Genomic DNA, 13,349 nt, shown 5'->3' on the forward strand with positions numbered 1-13,349 from the left:
AAGAACCGCCACATCCTCAGCCGGCTAATCCAGTGTGTGAAGTTTTGCGGAGTGTTTGAGTTAGCTTTGCGAGGCAAAGATGAAACGGAGGGCTCCACCAACCCTGGTATTTTTCTTGGACTTGTCAACTTTGTGGCACAATTAGATGAGGTGTTTGATGACCATCTTAAAAATGCTAAAGTTTTCAAGGGCACAGAAGAAGGACATCGATGCTGTCTTCATCAAACGTGCCCTCGACAGCTTCACAAGCAGTGTGCAGGCCATAAGGTAAGATTAAACAATATCATTCGATCTTTCTCAAAGCAGAGCTTTATTTGAAAATGTATGCATGAAAGGAGACATCATCATATTTACAAATCTATACAATTGGCTGAGAATATGGTTGTTCATTTTTACAAAGCCATACAGATAGCTGTGTTTACCTTTTCTAGAAATTATTTTCAAATTCTGTTTTCAGGCAAAATGTCTATCACTGTTCATTTTCACAAATCTATACAAGAGGGCAGAATATGGAAGTCTATAAAAATTTCTTATTACCAATAACTTGCATCAATGTTTTCAGTAGCCTCTATCAAAAGCTCCTGCTTGCTTGTTGTGAATTATGCTCAGGTGCACATATTTCCAATTCAACCATGAGGCCTTTTTGAAGCAAGTAATGTGTATATCAGTATTGACTTATATGCTGCCCCTGTCTTCATGTTGTTGCTGGACATATCTTTTTTTAAAATGTGTGTAGGTCACCTAAATCATCAGAAAAATTGCCCCCCTGAGAATTTTTTCAGGAGCCGCCACTGGTGCAGTGATTGAATAACATGTATGTGTCCATTTATTTTGCAACGCTCGCGTACATGTAGCGGCGGCCTGATCAGCATGTGCCTTTCCCCAGTCGACCCACTCTGGTGTTTCATGTTGACTGCAATTACCTTTTTTACACCACAAGAGGGAAATATATATTACTTTATAAAGCATGCACATCTAACTGATCAACATCTAGCCATGTTTACTATGTAAGTCATCTCTCGTGGACAGATGCACGTGAGCATCTGACGCAATTACGCAAGATTTTAGTTCTGGGTGTCTGAGATGAGATTACTATTTAAGAAGAAACCTATAGCCTGGTAGTCCTGTCTCTTAGTGCTTTCCTCTCTGTTTCTGTTCATTGGCATGCCATGTGATGATAGAACAATTGACTCCAACTAAAAAGACAAGACTGACACGTCATTATGGGACTGTGGCTTCACCATTCCAGCTACAATATCTCAGTCCCAAATGGCACCCTATTACTGACATAGCGCACTACTTTTGTTCTGGTCAAAAGTAGTGCACTATACAGGGCAAAGGGTGCCATTTGTGAGGTATCTCCTGCCTCACCTTCTTCCTCTGTGATGTAATGTCTCACCATGCATGATCGCACCTCCGTGGATATGAACAAGTCCCTTGAGTCAGGGCGTGACACTCACAGTGCGTGGAGAGGAAACGTTCAATGTTGATTTAATTTTTTTATTTCACCTGTATTTAACCAGGTAAGGCAATAAATAGGCCATAGTGCAAAATAATTACAATTTAGTATTACCACTGGAATGATATATGTGCAGAAGATGATGTGCAAATAAAGATACTGAGGTGCAAATGAGCAAAATAAATAACAATATGGGGATGAGGTAGTTGGGTGGGCTAATTGCAGATGGGCTGTGTACAGGTGCAGTGATCGGTAAGCTGCTCTGACAACTGGCACTGTGATAGACTACATCCAATTTGCTGAGTAGAGTGTTGGAGGCTATTTTGTAAATGACATCGCCGAAGTCAAGGATCGGTAGGATAGTCAGTTTTACGAGGGCATGTTTGGCAGCATGAGTGAAGGAGGCTTTGTTGCGAAATAGGAAGCAGATTCTAGATTTAACTTTGGATTGGAGATGCTTAATGTGAGTCTGGAAGGAGAGTTTACGGTCTAACCAGACACCTAGGTATTTGTAGTTGTCCACATATTCTAAGTCAGACCCACCGAGAGTAGTGATTCTAGTCGGGCAAGCAGCGTTCGATTGAAGAGCATGCATTTAGTTTTACTAGCGTTTAAGAGCAGTTGGAGGCTACGGAAGGAGTGTTGTATGGCGTTGAAGCTCGTTGGGAGGTTTGTTAATACAGTGTTCAATGAAGGGCCAGATGTATACAAAATGGTGTCGTCTGCATAGAGGTGGATCTGAGAGTCACCAGCAGCAAGAGTGACATCATTGATATACACGGAGAAAAAGAGTCGGCCCAAGAATTGAACCCTGTGGCACTCCCCATAGAGACTGCCAGAGGTCCAGACAACAGGCCCTCCGATTTGACACATTGAGCTCTATCTGAGAAGTAGTTGGTGAACCAGGCGAGGCAGTCATTTGAGAAACCCAAGGCTATTTAGTCTGCCAATAAGAATGCGGTGGTTGACAGAGTCGAAAGCCTTGGCCAGGTCGATGAAGACGGCTGCACAGTACTGTCTATTATCGATCGCGGTTATAATATCGTTTAGGACCTTGAGCGTGGCTGAGGTGCACCCATGACCAGCTTGGAAACCAGATTGCGTAGCGGAGAAGGTACGGTGGGATTCGAAATGGTCGGTGATCTGTTTGTTAACTTGGCTTTCAAAAACATTCCAAAAGCAGGGCAGGATGGATATAGGTCTGTAACAGTTTGGATCTAGAGTGTCACCCCCTTTGAAAAGGGGGATGACCGCGGCAGCTTTCCAATCTCTGGGGATCTCAGACGTTACGAAAGAGAGGTTAAACAGGCTAGTAATAGGGGTTGCGACAATTTCGGCGGCTAGTTTTAGAAAGAAAGGGTCCAGATTGTCTAGGCCAGATGATTTGTAGGGGTACAGATTTTGCAGCTCTTTCAGAACTTTAGCTATCTATGGGTGAAGGAGAAGCGGGGGGGGGGGGGGAGCATGGGCAAGTTGCAGCGGAGGGTGCAGAGCTGGTGGCCGGGGTAGGGGTAGCCAGGTGGAAAGCATGGCCAGCAGTAGCAAAATGCTTGTTGAAATGTTCGATTATCGTAGATTTATTGGTAGTGACAGTGTTTCCTAGCCTCAGTGCAGTGGGCAGCTGGGCGGAGGTGCTCTTATTCTCCATGGACTTTACAGTGTCCCAAAATGTTTTGGAGTTAGTGCTACAGGATGCAAATTTCTGTTTGAAAAAGCTAGCCTTTGCTTTCCTAACTGATTGTGTATATTGGTTCCTGACTTCCCTGAAAAGTTGCATATCGTGGGGGCTGTTTGATGCTAATGCAGTATGCCACAGGATGTTTTTGTGCTGGTCAAGGGCAGTCAAGTCTGGGGTGAACCAGGGGCTATATCTGTTCTTAGTTCTGAATTTTTTGAATGGGGCATGCTTATTTAAGATGGAGAGGAAAGCTCTTTTAACAACCAGGCATCCTCTACTGACGGAATGAGGTCAATATCCATCCAGGATACCCGGGCTAGGTCAATTAGAAAGGCCTGCTCGCTGAAGTGTTTTAGGGAGCGTTTGACAGTGATGAGGGGTGGTCGTTTGACCGCGGACCCATTACGGACGCAGGCAATAAGGCAGTGATCGCTGAGATCCTGGTTGGAAGACAGCGGAGGTGTATATAGAGGGTAAATTAGTCAGGATGATATCTATGAGGGTGCCCATGTTAACGGATTTAGGGTTGTACCTGGTAGGTTCCTTGATAATTTGTGTGAGATTGAGGTCATCTAGTTTAGATTGTAGGACGGCCGGGGTGTTAAGCATATCCCAGTTTAGGTCACCAAGCAATACGAACTCTGAGGATAGATGGGGGGCAATCAATTCACATATGGTGTCCAGGGCACAGCTGGGGGCTGAGGGGGGTCTGTAGCAAGCAGCAACAGTGAGAGACTTATTTCTGGAAAGGTGGATTTGTTTGGGCACAGACCTGGATAATATGATAGAGCTCTGCAGGCTATCTCTACAGTAGATTGCAACTCCGCCCCCTTTGGCAGTTCTGTCTAGACGGAAACTGTTGTAGTTGGGGATGGTAATTTCTGAATTTTTGGTGGCCTTCCTAAGCCAGGATTCAGACACTGCTAGAACATCAGGGTTGGCGGAATGTGCTAACGCAGTGAATAACTCAAACTTAGGGAGGAGGCTTCTGATGTTAACATGCAAGAAACCAAGGCTTTTGCGGTTACAGAAGTCAACAAATGATAGCGCCTGGGGAGTAGGAGCGATACTGGGGGCTACAGGGCCTGGGTTAACCTCTACATCACCAGAGGAACAGAGGAGGAATAGAATAAGGATACGGCTAAAGGCTTTAAGAACTGGTCTTCTAGTGCGTTGGGTACAGAATAAAAGGGGGCAGATTTCCGGGCATTGTAGAATAGATTCAGGGCATTATGTACAGACAAGGATATGGAAGGATATGAGTACAGTGGAGGTAAACCTAAGCGTTGGGTAACAATGAAAGAGATAGCATCACTGGAGGCACCGATTGAGCCGGTGTCCGCGTGTGTGGGGGGTGGGACAAAGGAGCTATCTGAGGCAGGTTGAGCAGGACTGGGGGCTCTACAGTGAAAAAAGTACAGTAAGAACTAACCCGAAACAGCAATAGGCAAGGCATATTGACATGGGAGAGAGCCATAAAGCAATCGAGAGAGCTAACTCAACAGCTGGTAATGGCGACGAAAGTTTGAGCTGAGGCTAAACAGATAAACAGGATAGGGTACCGTATAAAGGAACAGTCAAGCAGGCATCAGCTGTGTAGCTGAATGATCATAAGGTCCAGTGAACAGCAATAGGTTAGTCCGGGCTCCGTGTCAACACTAGGAAGTCCCGTCCGGTTGACAGAGAGGTAGATAGCCGGGAGATGGGCCTGGCTCGAGGCTAGCTCAAGGCTAACTGGTGCTTGCTCGGGACAGTGGTGATTAGCCAACAACAACAACAGCCATTCGGTTGCAGCTAGCTAGTTGCGATGATCCGGTGTTAAGGTCCAGTGATTCAGTGATTCCGGCAGAAAATCCGATATGCTCTGGCTCGATAGCGCTGTGCAGACTGGCTGATAATTGTCCAGGCTAGAGCTGGATGGTAGGTAGTGCAGGCCACAGACAATGGTGAAGACCGCTAACGGTGGCTAATAGCAAGTAGCTAGTTAGCTGGCTAGCTGGCTAGTTTCAGCCGGAGGTTCTAGATAAAAGGTATAAAGAAATAATAGAATCCGTTCCACGTTGGGTGAGGCGGGTTGCAGGAAAGTATATTTAGAAAGTGAGATTGAGAAATATATACGAAAAGACAGGCTATTTACACGAGGACACCACAGAAAACACGACCGCACTGCTACGCTCCAGTGGATGTGTGGCACATGAGACGTGGCTTCAGTTCATGTCAGGAGAGAGTTGGCTATGGTAGTGGAGTGGAGCTGTCATCACCTCTTAATCAGGGAACAGGAGGGGACTTAGCTGGAAATACAAATAGCAATATAACAGCATGATCTGTTTGTTCGTTGTAAAATTCCTCCTCGCATCTACGCGCTCTCCTCCTCTCACCTTTTCCCTTCGCTTGTGATCTAGGGCAACGGTGTCTAGATGGAATTTGTATTTGTGGTCCTGGCAACTGGACCTTTTTTGGTACACCATTATTTTTGTCTTAATGAGATTTACAGTCATGGCCCAGGTCTGACAGAATCTGTGCAGAAGATCTAGGGGCTGTTGTATGCCCTCCTTGGTTGTGGACAGAAGCACCAGATCATCAGCAAACAGTAGACATTTGACTTCAGATTCTAGTAGGGTGAGGCCGGGTGCTGCAGACTGTTCTAGTGCCCTCGCCAATTCGTTTGATATACATGTTTAAGAGGGTGGGGCTCAAACTGCATCCCTGTCTCACCCCACAGCCCTGTGGAAAGAAATGTGTGTTTTTTGCTCATTTTAACCGCACACTTATTGTTGTTTTTGTATATGGATTTTATAATGTTGTATGTTTTTTCCCCAACACCACTTTCCATAAATTTGTATAGCAGACCCTCATGCCAAATTGAGTCAAAAGCTTTTTTGAAATCAACAAAGCATGAGAAGACTTTGCCTTTGTTTTGTTTGTTTGTCAATTAATTAACACAATCTCTCTCACTCACACTCTCTCTCCCTCCGTCTGTACAGCTGGGGAAGATGGGTTGGATATACAGTTGTAGAAGTGGTAAGGTTTTGGTTATTGTGATGTGTGGTGTTGTTTTGTATCGTGGGGTAGAGGGCAAGGTGATTATGCAGCACAGGGGCTTTTTGTTTTTAAAGGGGGGTCGATGGGGGGGTTAATTAAATGAAATGAGGATGTATAATTAAAGAAAGACAAAAAAAAGTATCTCTCTCTCTCTCTCTCTCTCTCTCTCTCTCTCTCTCTCTCTCTCTCTCTCTCTCTCTCTCTCTCTCTCTCTCTCTCTCTCCATTGAAATAATTGAAGTGTTATTGTTTGTTGCCTTGGCAACAGCTGGGCAGGGATGGAATGACGTGTCCTGTGGAGAGCTGAGGTTCTACGTGTGTTCGATGGAGACAAGGTAGCGGGCTAATACTGTCTTGTACCTGGCCATGTTTTTGCAGAGACCACATTAACAGTAAAATACATTCATGTCTTATTTTTTTCATGTTCTTTTAGATCTGGTTTAGCAGCATTACCAAGTCAGAAGCAAGCACACGAGAGAGGTAGGTGTGTCTAGGACCATTGCTATTCATTGTAAAGCTATCAGCTATTTTGACCACTTTCCCAGCAGCTTCGGCAAAAACGTGGAGCACTCTGCCATAAAGATGACAGCTGTCTGATGTTTAATGGCACTTGAGAACGCTACGCCATTCAAACTTTTAAATGTGCAGACAGGTCTGAAATTGTTTTTATACTATTACGTTTTTCATCCTCCTAGAAAACCTCATCCACTTTAATGGGATATCTTCAACATTCTAAAGATGCCATTATTTAAATCTCCCATGTTAAAAACTGACTTCCAACGTTCTATTCACTGTAAACAATGTGACTTTTGACACCAATCAGCTATCAGCTAATTTGACCACGTTCCCCAGCAGCTCTTGGCAAAAACGTAGAGCATATTATTAGTCCACTTCTCTGCTATTCAAACCTAACATCAGAACACAGAAATAACATCTACCAATCAAACTATACAGCTGTTTTGGTAACTGCATCAGCTACTTTAATGTAGCTAACTTCTCATTGTTGAAGTAAGTGCCATATAATGTTTAGAATGTTCTAATTATAGCACTGAGGAAGCATGTAAGACTGATTATACCACACAGCTCACTCTAACCCACTAACCTTACCCCCTATAACAACCCCCCACGCTAGCCACGCTACGATAGCGACCCCACTTACTATAGCTAACCCATGACCTACCTATCTAAAATAGCCTGGGCTATTTACTACTACCTACCACCCACTGACGGCTACCATCAACTAGTTTTACAACGGTCACTCCCTCTACTAAACCAGCCTACAAAATGTAACACTAACAAACTTCTAAACTACTTCCACTAGATGCTCTATCATAGTTCTTCCTCAAATAATATCCTAAAAACTTTTCTAATTCCTTATGAGTGAAAGTGTAGTAGTGTGACTGTAGTTGTTAGTGATGAAAGATGTGATCTAAATGCCCCACACTCCAAAGTAATACGGTTCATATAGTAGTCTATCAAAGTAATCAGACCAGATATTGGAATATATTTTAAACTTTTGATTATATTTCACTACTTCGCTTAAGTAAAGTGTTTTAAAATATCTTCCACTGACACAACAATACTTGTAAAGAGGTAAAGCAACCCCCACAGTTTTTCTTCATGGAAATTTGCAAAAGAAAAAGCCATATCTCAGACTGGCCAATAAAAAAGAAAAGATTAAGATGGGCAGTCTGAGATATGGCTTTTTCTTTGCAACTCTGCCTAGAAGGTCAGCATCCCGGAGTCTCCTCTTCACTGTTGACGTTGAGACTGGTGTTTTGTGGGTACTATTTAATGAAGCTGCCAGTTGAGGACCTGTGAGACGTCTGTTTCTCAAACTAGACACTCTAATGTATTTGTCCTCTTGCTCAGTTGTGCACTGGGGCCTCCCACTTCTCTTTCTATTCTGGTTAGAGCCAGTTTGCGTTGTTCTGGGAAGGGAGTAGTACACAGCATTGTACGAGATCTTCAGTTTCTTGGCAATTTCTCGCATGGAATAGCCTTCATTTCTCAGAACAAGAATAGACAGACGAAGTTTCAGAAGAAAGTTATTTGTTTCTGGCCATTTTGGGTTGAGGTTTAGTTGAGGTTGGGTGATTGTGGAGACCAGGTCATCTGATGCAGCACTCCATCACTCTCCTTCTTGGTCAAATAGCCCTTAGACAGAGAATGCCAAGAGTGTGCAAAGCTGTCATCAAGGCAAAGGGTGGCTTCTTTAAAGAATCTCAAATTTAAAATATTTGTTTAACACTTTCTTGGTTACTACATGATTCCATATGTGTTATTTCATAGTTTTGACATCTTCACTATTGTTCTACAATGTAGAAAATAGTTTAGAAAAATTAAAAATTTTCAATGAGTAGGTTTGTCCAAGCTTGTGACTGGTTCTGTAGGTGTACTGTAATCAAATGAAACAAATTCAATGATTGAAAGAAACAATGTTTAGCAGGCGCTTGTTTGCATCAAGCCTGTCTGTTCTTCATATGAACATGTTTTGCAATGTGAAACATGTATGTCTAGATGAAACACTGATTAAGTTTGGTGTAAAGTGACTGTATGACTTTGTGTGTTGTAATAGTCAATAGAAAAATGTGTTTAGAGTTTTGAAACAGCTGCCTTATTGATTATCTGTTTTGAGTTTTGTACTAAGAGTTGCTAAAATGTACCACATACTTATGAAAACTGCACCAAAGCAAAAAAAAAAAGTCCTCTGTAGCTCAGATGGTAGAGCACGGTGCTTGTAACGCCAAGGTAGAGGGTTCGATCCCCGGGACCACGCATACACAAAAAAAAGTATGCACGCATGACTGTAAGTCGCTTTGGATAAAAGCTTCTGCTAAATGGCATATTATATTATTCCTCCCCAGAACTGGTTGAAGAGGTGAGTATTTATGACGTCCTGTGGGAGACCAGTAAGAGAGTAGCAGATGAGACCCTCTACTCAGCCTTCCTCAGTGGGATGTATACCAGACGTCTGCCTGCCCGCTGCTACGCTGACTTCTGCCACCAGGAGGTGCTATACCTGGAAGTAAAGTTTTACTTACTGTGATACGTGGTTGTCGTCCCTAGCTATCTTAAGATAAGTTGCTCTGGATAACAGTGTCTGATAAATGTGTGTGTGAGTGCCAGGTGCTGATCAGAACAGTCCAGGGTCCCCCAGACATCATGCTATTTCTCCAGACAACACATCAACGCTACCAGGAGTCTCTGATGGAGGCCCAAAACCAAACTCCACCACACCTGGTAAGAAGCACTTATAACAATCACCCTTAATATACAATTTAAGATAATATATCTTAATATATAATTTAAGAGGACTTATAGCAAGAAAAACAACGAACGTAGTAGTTGATTTATCAATTCAATAAACCTTCCATAAACGTTTTCAATAACCCTTATTTAACCTTTTTGTTTTGGTTAAATTCAAGTTCAATTACTCAGGTTTTAGTGTATTTAGACCCACCCCAAAATGGAAATCAATAGTTTAAAGTCTCTGCTTTCTTTTCCCTTTTTGATTCCCTTTAGTTCATTCAGTTCACTTCATAGTCTTTTTAATTTACCGGATATTTGAGAAATCGATATGCATTCCAGATTCAACCTGGCAGCCAGCGCCATCAATAAACGAGAGATGTTGGCCAAATGAGCCACATTTACATGTCTTTAAAAACAGATATAATTAATGACAAAAACACTATTCCTTCTGTTTCGCAAAACTTTATAGCCTAAACTTTATACCTATTTTTTAAAATGTTTTTTTTAGGCTACTTTCCTAAAACAATAATTGTCCACTAAATGTATCAGGGTATTGCATGCAAAGGCCTATAGGCTTAGGTGTTCACTGTATGATATTCATATTTTAATAAATATATATATATATATATATATATATATATATATATATAGTGGGGCAAAAAAGTATTTAGTCAGCCACCAATTGTGCAAGTTCTCCCACTTAAAAAGATGAGAGAGGCCTGTACATTTCATCATAGGTACACGTCAACTATGACAGACAAAATGAGAAAAAAAAATCCAGAAAATCACATTGTAGGATTTTTTATGAATTTATTTGCAAATTATGGTGGAAAATAAGTATTTGGTCAATAACAAAAGTTTCTCAATACTTTGTTATATACCCTTTGTTGGCAATGACACAGGTCAAATGTTTTCTGTATGTCTTCACAAGGTTTTCATACACTGTTGCTGGTATTTTGGCCCATTCCTCCATGCAGATCTCCTCTAGAGCAGTGATGTTTTGGGGCTGTCGCTGGGCAACACAGACTTTCAACTCCTCCAAAGATTTTCTATGGGGTTGAGATCTGGAGACTGGCTAGGCCACTCCAGGACCTTGAAATGCTTCTACGAAGCCACTCCTTCGTTGCCCGGGCGGTGTGTTTGGGATCATTGTCATGCTGAAAGACCCAGCCACGTTTCATCTTCAATGCCCTTGCTGATGGAAGGAGGTTTTCACTCAAAATCTCACGATACATGGCCCCTTTCATTCTTTCCTTTACACGAATCAGTCGTCCTGGTCCCTTTGCAGAAAAACAGCCCCAAAGCATGATGTTTCCACCCCCATGCTTCACAGTAGGTATGGTGTTCTTTGGATGCAACTCAGCATTCTTTGTCCTCCAAACACGACAAGTTGAGTTTTTACCAAAAAGTTCTATTTTGGTTTCATATGACATTCTCCCAATCCTCTTCTGGATCATCCAAATGCACTCTAGCAAACTTCAGACGGGCCTGGACATGTACTGGCTTAAGCATGGGGACACGTCTGGCACTGCATGATTTGAGTCCCTGGCGGCGTAGTGTGTTACTGATGGTAGGCTTTGTTACTTTGGTCCCAGCTCTCTGCAGGTCATTCACTAGGTCCCCCCGTGTGGTTCTGGGATTTTTGCTCACCGTTCTTGTGATCATTTTGACCCCACGGGGTGAGATCTTTGCGTGAGCCCCAGATCGATGGAGATTATCAGTGGTCTTGTATGTCTTCCATTTCCTAATATTTGCTCCCACAGTTGATTTCTTCAAACCAAGCTGCTTACCTATTGCAGATTCAGTCTTCCCAGCCTGGTGCAGGTCTACAATTTTGTTTCTGGTGTCCTTTGACAGCTCTTTGGTCTTGGCCATAGTGGAGTTTGGAGTGTGACTGTTTGAGGTTGTGGACAGGTGTCTTTTTATACTGATAACAAGTTCAAACAGGTGCCATTAATACAGGTAACAAGTGGAGGACAGAAGAGCCTCTTAAAGAAGAAGTAACAGGTCTGTGAGAGCCAGAAATCTTGCTTGTTTGTAGGTGACCAAATACTTATTTTCCACCATAATTTGCAAATAAATTCATTAAAAATCCTACAATGTGATTTTCTGGAATTTGTTTTCTCAATTTGTCTGTCATAGTTGACGTGTACCTATGATGAAAATGACAGGCCTCTCTCATCTTTTTAAGTGGGAGAACTTGCACAATTGGTGGCTGACTAAATACTTTTTTTCCCCACTGTATATATATATACAGTGCCTTGCAAAAAGTTTTCATCCCCCTTGTCGTTTTTCCTATTTTGTTGCATTACAACCTGTAATTTAAATGGATTTTAATTTGGATTTCATATAATGGACATACACAAAATAGTTCAAATTGGTGAAGTGAAATGAAAAAAAATTACTTGTTTAAAAAAATTCTCAAAAATCAATAACGGAAAAAGGGGTGTGCATATGTTTTCACCCACTTTGCTATGAAGCCCCTAAATAAGATCTGGTGCAACCAATTACCTTCAGAAGTCACATAATTAGTTAAATAAAGTCCACCTGTGTGCAATCTAATTTTCACATGACCTGTCACATGATCTCAGTATATATACACCTGTTCTGAAAGGCCCCAGAAAAAAAGCCATTGCTTAAAGAAGAAAAATAAGCAAACACATTTGGTGTTCGCCAAAAGGCATGTGGGAGACTCCCCAAACACATGGAAGAAGATATTCTGGTCAAATGAGACTAAAATTGAGCTTTTGGCCATCAAGGAAAACGCTTATGTCTGGTGAAAACCCAGCACCTCATCACCCCGAGAACACCATCCCCACAGTGAAGCATGGTGGTGGCAGCATCATGCTGTGGGGATGTTTTTCATCGGCAGGGACTGGGAAACTGCTCAGAATTGAAGGAATGATGGATGGCACTAAATACAAGGAATTTCTTGAGGGAAACCTGTTTCAGTCTTCCAGAGATTTGAGACTGGGACGGAGGTTCACCTTCCAGCAGGACAATGACCCTAAGCATACTGCTAAAGCAACCCTTGAATGGTTTAAGGGGAAACATTAAGCCCAAACCTCAATCCAATTGAGAAACTGTGGTATGACTTAAAGATTGCTGTACACCAGCGGAACCCATCCAACTTGAAGGAGCTGGAGCAGTTTTGCCTTGAAGAATGGGCAAAAATCCCAGTGGCTAGATGTGCCAAGCTTATAGAGACATACCCCAAGAGACTTGCAGCTGTAATTGCTGCAAAAGGTGGCTCTACAAAGTATTGACTTTGGGGGGGGGTGAATAGTTATGCACGCTCAAGTTTTCTGTTTCTTTGTCTTATTTCTTGTTTGTTTCACCCCAAAAAATATTTTGCATCTTCAAAGTGGTAGGCATGTTGTGTAAATCAAATGATACCAGCCCCCAAAAATCTATTTTAATTCTAGGTTGTAAGGCAACGAAGTAGGAAAAATGCCAATTGGGGTGAATACTTTCGCAAGCCACTGGGGATAATGGGGAAGATGGGAGACACCTGGAGGTGGGTGGAGACAATCACAAAGACAGGTGAAACAGATCAGGGTGCATTCTCTGTCTAAGGGCTATATTACCAAGAAGGAGAGTGATGGAGTGCTGCATCAGATGACCTGGCCTCAACAATCCCACGACCTTAACCAAATTGAAATGGTTTGGGATGAGTTGGACCGCAGAGTGAAGGGAAAAGAAGCCAACAAGTGCTCAGCATATGTGGGAACTCCTTCAATACTGTTGAAAAGCATTCCAGGTGAAGCTGGTTGAGAGAATGCCAAGAGTGTGCAAAGCTGTCATCAAGGCAAAGGATGGCTATTTGAAGAATCTCAAATATAAAATGAATTTAGATTTGTTTAACAATTTTTGGTTACTACATGATTCCATATGTGTTATTTCATAGTTTTGATGCCTT

This window comes from Coregonus clupeaformis, unplaced genomic scaffold (assembly GCF_020615455.1).
Source record: "Coregonus clupeaformis isolate EN_2021a unplaced genomic scaffold, ASM2061545v1 scaf1157, whole genome shotgun sequence".
Classification (NCBI taxonomy): Eukaryota; Metazoa; Chordata; class Actinopteri; order Salmoniformes; family Salmonidae; genus Coregonus; species Coregonus clupeaformis.